The 14,051-nt window shown below is 39.4% G+C and overlaps 1 long non-coding RNA gene across 1 annotated transcript; it reads left to right on the forward strand.

The window, feature by feature from the left end:
* Nucleotides 1-4,558: 4,558 nt before the first annotated feature.
* On the forward strand, nucleotides 4,559-13,666 carry LOC134153775 (uncharacterized). Its single transcript, XR_009961229.1, has 4 exons — nucleotides 4,559-4,692; nucleotides 5,745-5,968; nucleotides 6,805-6,911; nucleotides 13,297-13,666. It is a non-coding gene; the product is annotated as an uncharacterized LOC134153775 (long non-coding RNA).
* Nucleotides 13,667-14,051: the final 385 nt, after the last annotated feature.

Raw genomic sequence — 14,051 nt, forward strand, 5'->3', positions numbered from 1 at the left:
AGATTCTATGTTTAAGACTCAGAGGAAGTCATAAAACCCTCTTTAACTGACTTACTATAGTTTGTCACCAATTTTTCTTCTGATGTTTCAGTCCTTTGGAGGTGAGAAGTGGGTGTTCAGAAAGGATGGGAAGCTGCAGTGTATCTGTTCTTTGCAGTGGTAGAGAACTTCCATTTTTAGCTTTGCAGGATTACAGGCTAGCAGATATGAAGTTTGTGCTATGTGTTTGGGTTTACCTTTTGTTTTTGTTCATGTAGGGAAGCAGGAATTAAGTGAGGGCTAAAAATGATTGTAACCACCCAGCAGCTTGGTTTGCATGACATGAGATAGTAGCCACTGTGCAGCTGCAGCCTCTTACCAGCCACAGTGACGCTGCATCTGATTTGGATGTACAACCTGAAACTTATTTGTTCTTGGTCTTGTATTGGAACAGTTATGGAATTTATAAGAAAACTGTATGTCTGAAAGGGAAAGAAATAAAGGATGCTTCCCATGAAAAGGAAGAAAATAGGCCGGTGTACTGGTGAAAAAGTTAGTATCACTAACAGTATCACAGTTAATTATATACCATAATGTGTATATACCAGTTCTCATTAACAGTTTTGATGCTGGAAATTTTCTGACTTCAAATGTTTTTATAACTTGAATGTTTCTAGCATAGTTTTGACTATGTGATATTTGAAGAATTTAAATCAAAACAAAACAAAAAAGAATTCTTACCAGAAAGTGGGTAATTCCACATAGATCATTATCAGCTTTTAGAGTCACTATTTCTATTATTTAAATGGAATGGCTAGCCTAATAGTACTAGATCTAGTAAGTGCTAGATCACTCTCTCTTATGTGTGTCAGCCGCTTGCAGGGAGAAAAGAGACGATATACCAGCGTATACCAGTATACGTATACCAGCTGAAATCAAAGCAATGCTGGGATTTGGGAATTCTCGTTGTATCCTACAGTCTGGAGAGCAGATTTGCACTTTTAAACCTGTAGGTCACTCTGCCCTGCCTATTCCAGCCTCCCATTGCATCTGTCCCCTCGAGTCTGCTCTGCTTTTCCATTTCTTCTGTTTTACTCCCCAAACTAATCAGTTTGTTTCCAAGCTAAGCAAGTGGCTTTCTTGAGTATACTGCATTGGTACTGTTCGTTGATGCTGCTCATACCACAGCAGAATTTCTTTCCTCTCAGTTCTGGTGCCACAGCAACTCCTGGGGGCCAAGACTAGACACTGCATGAAAAGTCCCCAAATGCCCAATACTCCTTTGTAATGGGGAGGATGCTTGATTCATCTGGGGGAAGATTGCACATGCAATCTTAGCATGGAGGGGCTGTATGAGGGCAAGGTCTCCTTCCATGTAAGTGGAATATTCAGAAAATGATCTTGCTGCTCTCTAGGAAGCTTTTAGGGAGCATGGAAAAAACACATTTCTCAGAGCTTTATCAGTTGGCCAGAATTTGGCAGATTTTCAGAAAGCTAGTGCAAGGCATAACCCTGACAGAGTTTGATCACTTACACCAGGGTAATCCCTTTTCCCACCCTCAATATCTGTCTTAAAGCATGCAGATACAATAGCTATTCAACGAAATGCTTGCTAGAAAAACACGGGGAAAACAAGATTGGTCTCCTTTAACCCTATATTCAGAACAGCTGTACTATTTTACTTGAAACCTGCCAGAAAAATTCAGTCTGACACAGGCACCCAGCATGGAAAATTTCAGCTTGAGCACTTAGTTTGGCATAGTTATAAACAATTGAAAGCAGGGTCCTATAATGGAAAGTGTTAAGCAAGCTTAACTATTGGTGGAACTATCAGCAGTGCTTATAATAGCTGTATGCTTCTATGCATAAACAGATATTTGGTGTCATATGAGTAGATATCAATGGTTGAGTTGGATCACGCTGTTACAGATCTGTGACAAAGCAATGAAGGATACCCAGAAGTCAGTCTCTAAATGCCATTGCTTGCTTAGTTTAAGCTCTACTGAGGCAGTTCAGCAGATTTGCTATGGTTCTGATGTGTGAGAAGTCCTTACCTGCCAAACACCGTGAAGCTATTTCTTTCAGACCAACACAGAAGAAATATTTAAGGAGAGCTGAGCAGAGAGTTGGCCGGCATAACAGTGGCTAAGGGGACTCATTTGCTTCAAAATTCTGAAGAATTCAGTTCTGGAGGCAGTTTTGTAGCAATAGAGTAACAGCTGTGGAAAAGTCTGCCCTGTGCCTATTCTGTGTGTAGTGTGTTCTCACCAGCCATATAGCACAGTTCCTGTGCCTGTGAGAGGAAAGGATGTGAGTTTTATATATGCAATAAACTTATCAGTCTGTTTTACTTCACTGAATTACACTGGGAAATAATATTTATAACACTCCCTGATTTTAGCTTAACTAAACAAGGCACAACAGAACCAACATTATTCTTTAAAAAAATTTGTGAGGACGGCTCCTCCTTATCTCCCTATGCAGCAAAAATAACTTTAATTATTAATGTTTGCATCAGCAGTTTCTCCTCTTGAAAGCTGTGTTTAGATGGCGTGAGCTTTTTGTGATTTCTCTTTGGCATGATGGGTATATACTGTAGTAATCCATTTTTTCATCAGCTTGTTGCTAACGATGAGCCACCTAAGCTCTGAAAACCTCCCTCTGCTGTTAACTGTAGAAGAATGCTTAAAGGATTTAGGGATGTCAGTCATCATCTTGTTTTTTAGCAGGCTTATGTGTATATACGTGTGTGGGGAGGGGGGAAAGAGAGCCTGAGCTGTACTTCAGAAATTACACTGTGTGTGGTCTGAGGTTACTTCTCATTTCATGAAATGCACGCTTCATTCCTGGCTCAGGCAGAACTTGCACGTCAGTGAATAAGTCCCTTATCCACTTTCCAAAACACTGAAGAGATTTAAAAGGGCTCTGTGGGTGGACTGCTACTATCAGCAAAAGCAAATAAGCTAACTTATTTAGCTAAGCATTTTTTAATACTTAAACATAATAACCTTCAGCAACACTTAAACAGTTGTGGCCAGCCAAGGGAAGAGAAGGGGGAAAAAAACTGAGGTTTAAGCAGTCACACCTTAATTAACATTAAAGGCCAGATTATAGTTCTTGGTGTGTGAAGGTGCTGTCTGATCAGACTGGGGAAACCACTGGGGAATGATTAAATGGCCTGACTGTACTGCTAGGAGTCTCCTGTGGTGTGCTGGTGGTAGTTTATTTAGGATTTTGCATTCCTTTAATCAAATGTGGTACAACCTCATTATAGTCTCCCCAAAACAGATGAATCCAAAGACTCCTTATATTATTTTGATGTTCAATGTAAGTAAGTGGTGCTACCCTGAAAAACCATAGGTGTCCATCAGCAAAGAGCTGTTGTAGCTAATACTAACTCTGCGGTAAGTCTCAGCACCCAAAATAAATTATGGTTTATTTCGTGGCAGCAATAAATAAATAAATAAATAAATAAATAAATCCAGAATGCAGTCAGGATGCTAATGAACCAAACCAGCAACTGTGGGTAGGCAAAACCCAAGTGACAGGACAGCATTAGGGAGCTTTACAAAATGTTAGTATTCAACTATTTGGAAATGGTTTGACCAGAGCAGGGTAGAATACCCCAAATTCCGTTTTCAGTCTGGTAAAGTATCACTGACCTTGATAGATTTACTCTAAATTAACAATGTGACCCATAACACAGCTGCCTGATCCATAAATTTACAGGACTAGCTTTATTGTCCCTCTGAAATAAACTGAGTTGGAAAAACCTCTTTTAAGGCGAATGTCAGACAGCAATCTTAGAGCTTGTGAGGTCAGAATTTGTGAAAGGCTGTGCAAGGCGAAGCACAGGAGTGTGGATTTGATCAGGGCATCCTCTGACAGGTATGTAGCAATGATCTTGTGCTGGGTGGCACGTGACAGATCCGTACTTCTCAGGGGCTAGAGTGTGGGGATGAAGGCCTTCACCAGAGTAGGAAGGTGTGAATGTCTCACTGTGGCACGAGAGGAAACGGCTGCGTTGCCAGTGGTGTGTTTTGTTGAGGCCTTTGCCATCCTCAGATACCTTTCACCTGTCAGCGCTGAGGTTAAATCTCTGCCTTTTAGGAGGCACTGTTACCCTTTGCTGAGGGAACTGAAGTGGTTGCTGGCAGCCTACATCAGAGTCCTAATGTGTTACAGGTTGAACAAACTTGCCCCAAAGACTTCACGGTCTGAGTAAACACTGGAGAAATGAATGCAGTCAACAGTGTTGAAGCACAAGGGAGAAGGCAAAAGGTGTTTGATGTTTTTTGCTTCCTTTGTTACATTAGCAATTCCTGCTTGCCCTGTACAGGCTGAAAACTGGTGATTTGACAAAGCAGCGTCATATGTTGTCTTCACAGGATGAAGAGAGCCAAAAAGAACTGGCAGCACTGTGCAGTTCTTATCTATGTCCGCAGCCTGGTGCTGCAGACCTCCCCTGTCATATCTTGCAACATCAGAAGGAAGGGGTGGGTCAGCCTTCCCTTTGATGTCAGGTCTGCCTCTGTTTCTCGTTATCTTCTACCCAGGGGGAAACTGAGGCACAAGACAGTTAAACACACATGCAAAAAGTCTGTGGTAGAAGGTTGCTACAGGCTGGAACTGCAAGATTATTCTTCTTTTCTTTAGGCTCGCTGGTATCCTGCAGCAGATCTTCTTGGATTTATTGACAAACCTGCTCAAATGGTGAGCACTGGAGGGGTTGTGAAATGCGCTTTGTGTGGTTGCAAACAGTAAAGAAGTCTGCAAAGTGTGTGCAGTTGCAATCTAGACAGGTTAGGCAGCAGAGGTCTAGAAAAGACAAATATGTTGGAGAATGCATAATTAATTCTTAAGGCTAAACAAATCTGGACGGCTTACAAAACTTAGCCAAGGGAGGAAGGTGGGACTTGACAAAGGTTTTCCTACCTGCCTATCACAAATGTTCCGCAGAGAGTTCTAAACAATAGCCCACCAGTGCTTCGTTTGTCTACTCTGCCCTTGGATCAAAGCAGTTTATGGTGAAGTTCTCCACATTTTCACCAGCTTTGAAGCTGAAACTTATCTTGTATTGTTGTTTATTTAGTCTGACTAGTTCTGTACAAGGTGTTAGCCCCCATTCATTTGCGTTGAAAGCATGGTAAGTCCAGCTGCCAAATATGGTTTTTTTCTTGGTGGTTGTCTGCATTAATGTCTAGCTACCGAGAGCGAAGCTCTGCTGCCAGATCTCTATGACACTGTCCAGACAAGGCTCTCACAGAATTGGATGAGCCTAGGAAAAAAAAAAAAACCTTTTCATGAAATCAATTCCAGTTTCAAATACCACACTATAAAGTGCTTCTACTTCTGAAGCTAGCAATCAGAAAACCTCTGCCTGGAAAAGGGCTCTGAACCAGCTCCTATTTTAAGGGCCTGACACTGAGTTCTTGGTGGTAAATGACCACATTACTCTTTGGGGCCTGTGGGTGTCAAAGAAAAGATGCATGTGAGAAGAGTCACTGGCTGAAAGCAGAGCATGTTTTGAACACTAGAAGTAGTTTAGTAGCTCAAGCCTGTTTCTGATTAAAATCAGAGTCCTTCAGATGAATGGAATGTAAACCACATACCAATTATTGGAATCCCATAAAGGAAACTCCCTTTTCCGTCTGTCTATCCATCCATCCATCCGCCCACCCACACAAGTACAGTGTCTCAGAAGTATCCCTCTTTAGAAATGATGGAAAAACTCAGTGCTTGCTTCCTTTTCCCTTACCTCCCAGGTGCTGGACTATAACCGAAGAGATGAAATTGCAACAAAACCACTTAAATACTTATCAAAGAAATAGACCTGCTTATTAAAAGGATAATATTTCCTGGCACCTAGACAAAATACACAAAGCTGAATCTTGAGGCCTTCCTCAGTCAAACTTCTGTGGGAATGCGGCTGTGTGAGGACTGCAGGAGCAAGCCTTAGAATAAGAGCCACTCAAAATGAAAGCATTAGGTCAGTGCACTATCTAGGAAAAAAATGTACTTCCTGAAAAATAAATCACACATATACATACTTTTTTTTCCCCAAATTTCTAATTACTTTGAATTCCCATTACACTTTTTCTTGAGGCTCTTTTATGACATTAGTAATTAATCTTCCCATCCTGTCTATGAGGCAGGAGATGTTTCTGCTGGGTCAGCTGTGCTTTGCAAATATTATAGTATCTACTTTACAGATGGTAAAACCAAAACACAGAAGTTCAGAGACAGCAAATCAGTACCAGAGTAGGGTAGAGCCCAGCTCCCTCATCTAACCACAAGATGCACTGTCGCTCCTACATATACACTAATCTCAAACATACTTTTAAAATGAGCAGATCCTCCCTATATGAATAAGGGCAATATGTCCGTTTCAGTGAATACTCTCTACTTCTAACATCTATGACCCTACTTACTTAAAGAATTTAGATCCACGATAAAGGTAATGTTATGGCATTTTTCTTATGTTGCAGCTATAATTGCAGGACTGTTCAGTTTGAATGCAGCAGGCAGCCCTTGGACAGCTGGAAGAAGTTTCAAACGTTAGTGATTTTGGTAGAGTTGGTTCTACAGTGGTATTATGGTCCAGTTCACTGTAACTGTTTTCTGATACTCTGCTGGCCTCTAGAGGGATAACTTAAACATGGGCTAAAGCCTTAACCCAGTGAGTTTAAGCACTGCAGTAGGCTCTTGGATCTTTGTTGCCAGGCAAGTCTTTTCTGTTTGCAAGGTTTTTAAGGACTGAGGCTTTGTAGCTCCTTGGAAACACTTTTCTTCACTTCTCTGATTTTCCTCCTGTCTGGGCAATAGATTCAAGGTATTTTCCTTCTGCCTGAAGAAATGAGGGTAGAAGATCCTGGCAATAAACACCTCTCACACTGAAAAGTGAGAGGCTCTGAGGAAAAGGTGCCAGAAGGGTGAGTGAGAGATGCATAAAAAAGAATACTATATTTTATGTATAATATTTATTCTTAATTTAAAAGTTCCTGAGTGCTGAGACATCTGTTCATGAATTCTGTCATGCACGGTGAAAAACACAGCTACATTCTGAAAAAAGACCATGGCTTTGAACACCTTGGAAAGCACCAAATCTCCCTTGGCTTTCTCCACGTTCTGCTTCTCTACTTGCTGCAAACTTTCCCTGTTTCATTCCTAGGTTCCACCTTTTTATTTTTTTTTCAAGGTAAATGCATTAAATCTTAAAAAACACTGAACAGAAAGGTTGACTATTCAATGCCTAGAGCAGGTAATGTATTATAAGCAGTAGCTGCTTGTAGGGTACAAAGTAGCTTTGTTCAGTATTAAGCAGACATTTTCCTAACGCTTCAGTGTTACTTTCCACAACTTCAAAGTGTAGGTGGGTATCATGGTACCCTTTTGTAAATGCCTCAGTTATTCACCAAATTCTTCTGTATTCTTTATCCAAAACCAAGAGCGTGCTCCCTTCAGTTCCCCAGCTCGCTCCTAGCCTATTACTTCTACTCGTGATGGCCAGTTCTCTCCTAGTTTCTCTTGTCTCCTGATGCCTTCATTACCACTCTATTGACTGTTTACCATTTGGAGTGAAGCACCTAAACTTATCTGTGGTTCTCTTGTGCTTACAAATATTATAGTAATAGAGTAGGCTTATGTCATCCTCTCCTTTTTTCTTCAAAGTGACTATCAGGAGCTTTCAGTGTAGAGAAAAGCTTCCTATCCTAATGTTAAATGCTATCTTACCATTTTGAGTTGTCATACCCATTGACCACACTCTAACATGAAGTCCTTTGCACCATTTAAACATGTATGGCAAATATTAATGAGTACAACAGAATGTCAAGTAAGACCTCTGCAGTAGGGTACATATCTGTCATAGGGTTTGCTTCTGTTGAGCTTTATCCTAGTAAAACACTAAATGGAGTCAAACATTGAAATAATCAAGATTTCCAGGTGGAGTCTACAGCAAATCTCATTCAGGAGAACAGGATTAGGCTTCCAGTCTTGTGTGGAAAAACAGAAGATCATATATGTCTGCCTCCTGTGGAAAGATTTACTCTAATTCTCTCCCTGTAATCTTATTCTACAGATACTTCATAAAAATACCCGGAACTGAATTATCTGTTATTCAGCAAAATTTACTCATCAGGATATACAGGGAGCTGTAAGGTTAAAAGACTGCAGTATGGTATAATGACACATAAACATTTGATGAGAACTCTTAAAAGTATTTGAACAACTGCAAGTGGTCACTGTGGTGTCCTCCTTTAGAAGCCAGATAGGGTAGTCTGTATGCGGCTAATCTATGAGGTTTTGAATGGTTACTAAATACAGTTACTAGAGAGCCTAATGAATCTATGTAGTTTCTATTGTAGAAACTTTGCAGTTTCTACAATAACTTCGTATTGTTACTAGTAAATGTGTCTGTAAATGGAGTAACGATGAAACAAAGAAAATTCTGACTATTTTTATCAATTAAGATAAACAGAGAATTGCAGACCTGCACAGTTTCAACGTTGTTTTGTGTGTTTGGTTAGTGTGCAGTGTGCAAAAGAAAGGAAGCCAAAAAGCAGCTATTGGTTGAGACTGACTTGGCCCTAAAATGTGCACTAGAAATTACTATATTAATGGAAATGGTAACTAAAGATGCCAGGGAACTGCAACAGTGACATGTCATCTGTGCTACAAATAACTGGGGTCAAAGAGAAAGCACAAAGACCACATTCAAAGACTGTGTCCTTTTGTTGTGGGAAACAGTGTCACAATGCAAATGCTTATTTATTCAAAGAAACCTTGCAGAAACTGCTAGAAACTGGGACAAACTCAGAAAATAAGCAGGTCAGTGCAAGTCTTTCAGGAAGACCATACCAGGGGATTTTGGATTCATCAGCTTGCAGGTGACAACGCAGTACCTGCTGAAAATGTTGGCACTGTTCTGCAGCTGCTACAGTCAGACAACAATAATCACCATGTTACCGAATGAGAGTTAAAACAGGGCTTGATCCCGCCTCTGTGGTTCCTCTAACTTTGCAGCCTAATTATCAAAGACAATCTGGGGAGATGAATTTGCAAAAAAATCTACATGCTATGAACAATTTATACAGGGGAAATCCTTCTCTCTCTCTTGGGTATTACTACAGTTAAGTTCACATGTAGCTGTAAAAAAGTTATACTAAAACTCCCTGCTGTGAAGCACAGGAGTGCGGCATTCTTCGGCAGTGTGGCAAAAGGATATTCATCTAATCTGCTGATGTTCAGAATATCCAAATCACTTATGATGGAACCGGAGTTAAGTGCTGAATCTCCTTCTCTTCCCCAGAGCTTTGGTTTGAATCACTTGTTATTCTCCTGAATTTTGATGCTGCCACAGTCATGCACTGCTACTGAATATGGCCCAGAATGCTTATGGGCTTAGAAAAAGAACTCTTGCCTAAATAAATTTGTAGCTCTGGTTTCAGGCATGTCCAAATTGGATCAAAACTTTTGGGAAGCCCATGGCTTCTGAAAAGGTTTCCTCTTTACCTAGAAGGTGCGCAAGCCTTTTCCCCATATGGAGTAGAAGCATAGCATGTGCTGGTCGGTCTCTCCTTTCTTCCCGTTTACATCAGCAGAATGTAACTGTGCTTGTGTTAGCAGGGGAACTTAGCAGCTAGTCTGGGAGGGATACGTGCATGCTGAAAAGGAAATTATTTTCTCTCTTTGCGCATAACCAACTTTTAGGTCTTGTTCTAGGAATATATGCAAAGGTCTTATGAGAACTACAGAGAGGTGTAGTCATTTACAGTACTCACTGTTACGATTTAATTAATCAATGATTGATTTCAACCTATCAATCAACTTGCAAATATCAAACGCTTACTGTTCATATCAGTGGAAGCAGGAGGAAGCAAGAGTAAAGTAGAGCCTGAGAGCCATATATTTCAGCTTATTCCAGCCATTTACAGTACATTTCACGTATTCTGATCCACTTCATATTAGCTATATGCAAACTTTGTGATATGGTGGTGCAGAGTTTAATGTGACCCCACACTGGCAAAAACATGATGCATTATAACAAATGGCTTGACTCATGTACAGAAACAACTCTTTCTATGCTTTTCTAAAACAAAGTTAGAGTGTTTAATTTAACTAATTATTAGGTGATTGTTTAAATGATGTGCAAATCTGTATTCCAAGCAACAGACCAACATCTGGTAAAGATGCTGAACAAAAAGTCTTTGAAAAAAGCAGTCAGATATTCATATACAGCTGAGAGGGAAATTGTATGTTTACAATGTAATGCCTCTGTAACCTTTTAGTATATTTTTCATAAATTCAGAGAGTTTAGAACCAGAAGGGATCATTTAGCTTCTTTTACAAGCGTAGAATTTAATTTGCTTGCCCTCTTTTAGGTTTTGCATTAGGGCACTAAATGTGTGCAGAATATAGGAACTTTAAACGGTTTGTGAGATAGGAGCTTTCACTGCATTTCATATTCATATGTTGCTAAAGCAACATATGCATAGGATAGGCTTCAGATATTCATTATAATTATTAAATGTAAGTAGCTGAAAACCCAACCATGCCTGTACGATCTCTCCATATTATTTTATTGTGTCAAGAACATAAGATACTAGGGGAACCATTCCATGATCCATTCTCACTCATCTGCACACACTGTGAAAAGCAAGAAAACTGGTTTCCAGCAGACCAGATAAATCTTTTGCCTGGAAACAGAGATACGTGGATACATATTGGACTTCTATTTTCCATGCCTCATCCCACTCTTTGCTTGAGTTTGAAATTGCTGAGTAGGAGTTTACCTTTCATGACTGGAGTCTTTCTCCCTCAGTACAATTTTAGAAATTCCCCAAGAAGGGAAGACACTCTGGAATAATAGGAGAAAATTACTGCTTTCAATTTGCAGTGGAGGTGGTGGGTAGACTGCTTCTCGTAACAGTCTGAGAGAGTCTATCCTGCACATCGAATGCAGTAGCAGAGGAGACAGCACTGTTTAATGAAGAGCACTGACACCTTTTTCTAGTCTTCATCTTGAGGAAACTTGAAAGTATTTACTGAGCCAAGTAGCAGCAAGGGTGGTGAAATGCTAACACTGACAGCTGAATGCTGTCTGTCTGTCTGTCTCCCTCTCTCTCTATCTCTCCTCAAATCATTCACTCACTCACAATTAATGTCCTGCACATCACCAAGAATTTAGCAGGTGATCACTTGCTGTGCGCTAGGGTCTCACCTGCAGGACTGAAGAGCGCTCATAATAGCCACAGAAATCAACAGAAGCAGTGTCTGGAAAACACAGAGTGCTTGCTAAATACTAAAAAGTCTGAAAAAATCAAATGCTAGCAGCCTCAAATTAGGCCCCCAAAATACATAAGGCCCTTGGAAAGCAATCTGTGTTTCAATTCTTATCTTTTATAATATTCCCTTGCTTCACAGTCCTGTTATAAAAGTAGCCATGTCTGTAAAACACTCAAGTATTATAGTGAGTAAAACTGAAACTGGTGTGCAACTGAGCAATTTTATCTTCAAAGTTGGGTTGAGTTATGAAAAAGACACTTTCAGAACAGAGAAAATGGGACAAACTGATGACTAGCAACCCAAATCTGCAAAGCTTCGCCATACCCTGAGGCAAAAACAAGTGAACTCAAGGAGAGTTTTATGGGCAATAGAAGTTATGAAGTTCTTCACCTTAAAGAATTGACTTTGTGACTTCATTGTGTATTTTTAGCTCTACATGTGTGCACAACACATGCAAAATACTGCTATTCTTAATAGCTTTGCTTTTCAGGTCCCTTGTAGTTCTAACCATAATTGGAAGTTCCTAAAATATTCATTGTATTCCTAGACTTCCTCAGTAGAAAAAAATGTTTTGAGGTTTTTTAATCATTTCATCTTTATGTCCATAAATCATAGAAATAAGGTTTTTTAGTCCACAAACACACTCTTCTGCCCTCCGAAAATCAAGAGGAAAATCAAGAGCACTGTATTCTATAGCACTGTCCTGTCTTTGCCTCATAGAGTTCTCAGTTCTTTAAACAGTCATCTACAGATCCAGCTGATAATTACATATTTTTCTCCTTTTTCTTACCTTCTTCATTCCATATCCTTTTGCTTTCTGAGGATGTTATTTCTTGAATTTCAATTAAATGATTTCTCTGTATAATACTGGCATTCACAGCTTCAGAAGACAGAAGAGTTGCATCATACTATGTACAAAAATCTTACATTCTTTTGCTAATACATTGTGAGATGTTTTCTCATTTGTTTTTGTAAATATTATTTAAATTTGAGGTATGCCTCACTTAAGGTTTGTCATATACCACAGAGCCTTTTCTTATACCAGTAAAGGAAAGCCCATAAATATTTAATGGATATCATTCTGTATTTTCCTTACTTCAGAGGCACTCTTATGCTCTTACTAGAATTTCTCATCTTGAAAATATATTTATCAAAGCTATCATTGCATCTAATCATCACTGGAAAGCCAAGTTGACTAGATACAATACATATTTACAGTCACCATAAGGACATGGCTGAAAGATCACTCTTATGGATGTAAGCATACAGTATGTTTCCCTTCCAATTGCTATCCATATAACAAAAGGAATTTTACAGTTTACAATTCTCACAGCTTGAGTCTTGTAGGACACTTCTGTTCATCAGGCAGAAGATGGATTGGTTTGTAATGAAACCAACAAAGAGCAGTCTCGTGCATGCTCCTTATTTGATGGACTATGTTTCTTTTTGCTGCTGCTCTCTGGTTCTTAGAGGCCAAATATGGTGTCCTTGGACGAAACAGGAGAATAGGGGATTGCTGGGTTCTCCAAGGTCTGCAACTTTCAGACGTTTTTACACAACTGTTTGAAATTGGGATGTTGGCGAATGGCTTTCATTTTGTTTTTCTACCACACTCTCTCTCTTGCTCTCTGCCTCCCTTTCTTTCTGTGGTATTGAGATGATTTAAGGTAAGGGTAAATATTGTCTATCTATTTTTATTGTGGCTCTGGATCTAATCAGAGCTGCTGGTGATAGAGTGAACATCTCTGTCTAGTGGCTTTTTACAAGCTTCTTTATGCTGTCTAAGTAGTTACGTCTTTCTCTGGCAAAATTATTTGACGCTGCTGGATTGAATGAAACAGAAATTGTCAAATTAATTTCTGAACCTCTCCTAATGAAAAGGAGTAATGTGGAAAAAATAAATCATTACTTTGAAAAGAGCCCTATGTTGTGTCTCATAAAACAGCCTTCAGATGTTCTTTAGTTTGATGAAATGTATTTATTTTTATTACTTTCTAATATCTAATAATGAAACCTTCTATTTATATGTAGTGCTTCATCTTCAAAGCGCCTTGAAAACATTTGTTATCTGAACATCTGCAGGATTGGATGTCCTTCTACTGCTCAAAGTCTCTCCCACTACTGCACGGGGTAATCTGATGTCTTAAATGATTCCAGCACAACTTTACCAGATGCCAGACTCCTGCGGACGATGATTTTGCTTCAGCTTTAACCTTATTTCCTATTGGCTCAAAGGTTTACAGAACATTTTTAAGCGTTCTTGTCTGTGAATTCAAGTGTGCTTTAGCAAAATAATTTAATTCTGTATGACACAAAAATGGAATTGTATTCTTTCACAGCTGAGCTTTCTGGATACATATTACTTGGTAACCTTAATCTCAGAACCATGTAAAAATCAAGTGCAACAAAAAAAAAAAAAAAAAAAAAAAAAAAAATAGAGGTAAACCATCCCGACTGAGCTTATTTATCACATTCTCCTTTTACTGTGATGTACTTGCACGTTTTCCCAGTGCTTTAATTGTTCGATCACAATGAAATTGCAATTATTTAACATCTTTTCTGTAATGTGAGCTGGCCATGTTCATCTAGAGGAGTCAAAATATGCTGGTATGGATATGGAGAAGGAATTTTAAGTAAGCTAAGTGAGTACAACTAGTTTACTCAGTGGTAAAATGTAACCCTCCCATACACACACAGTTAGTATCTAAGGCTGCAGCAGAGATCCTCAGTTTCTGACGGGGCTACAACCTGCCAGGCAGCTTTTAATGGTTGCCCTGTGTCAGAGA

This window comes from Rhea pennata, chromosome Z (genome assembly GCF_028389875.1).
Source record: "Rhea pennata isolate bPtePen1 chromosome Z, bPtePen1.pri, whole genome shotgun sequence".
NCBI classification, from domain to species: Eukaryota; Metazoa; Chordata; class Aves; order Rheiformes; family Rheidae; genus Rhea; species Rhea pennata.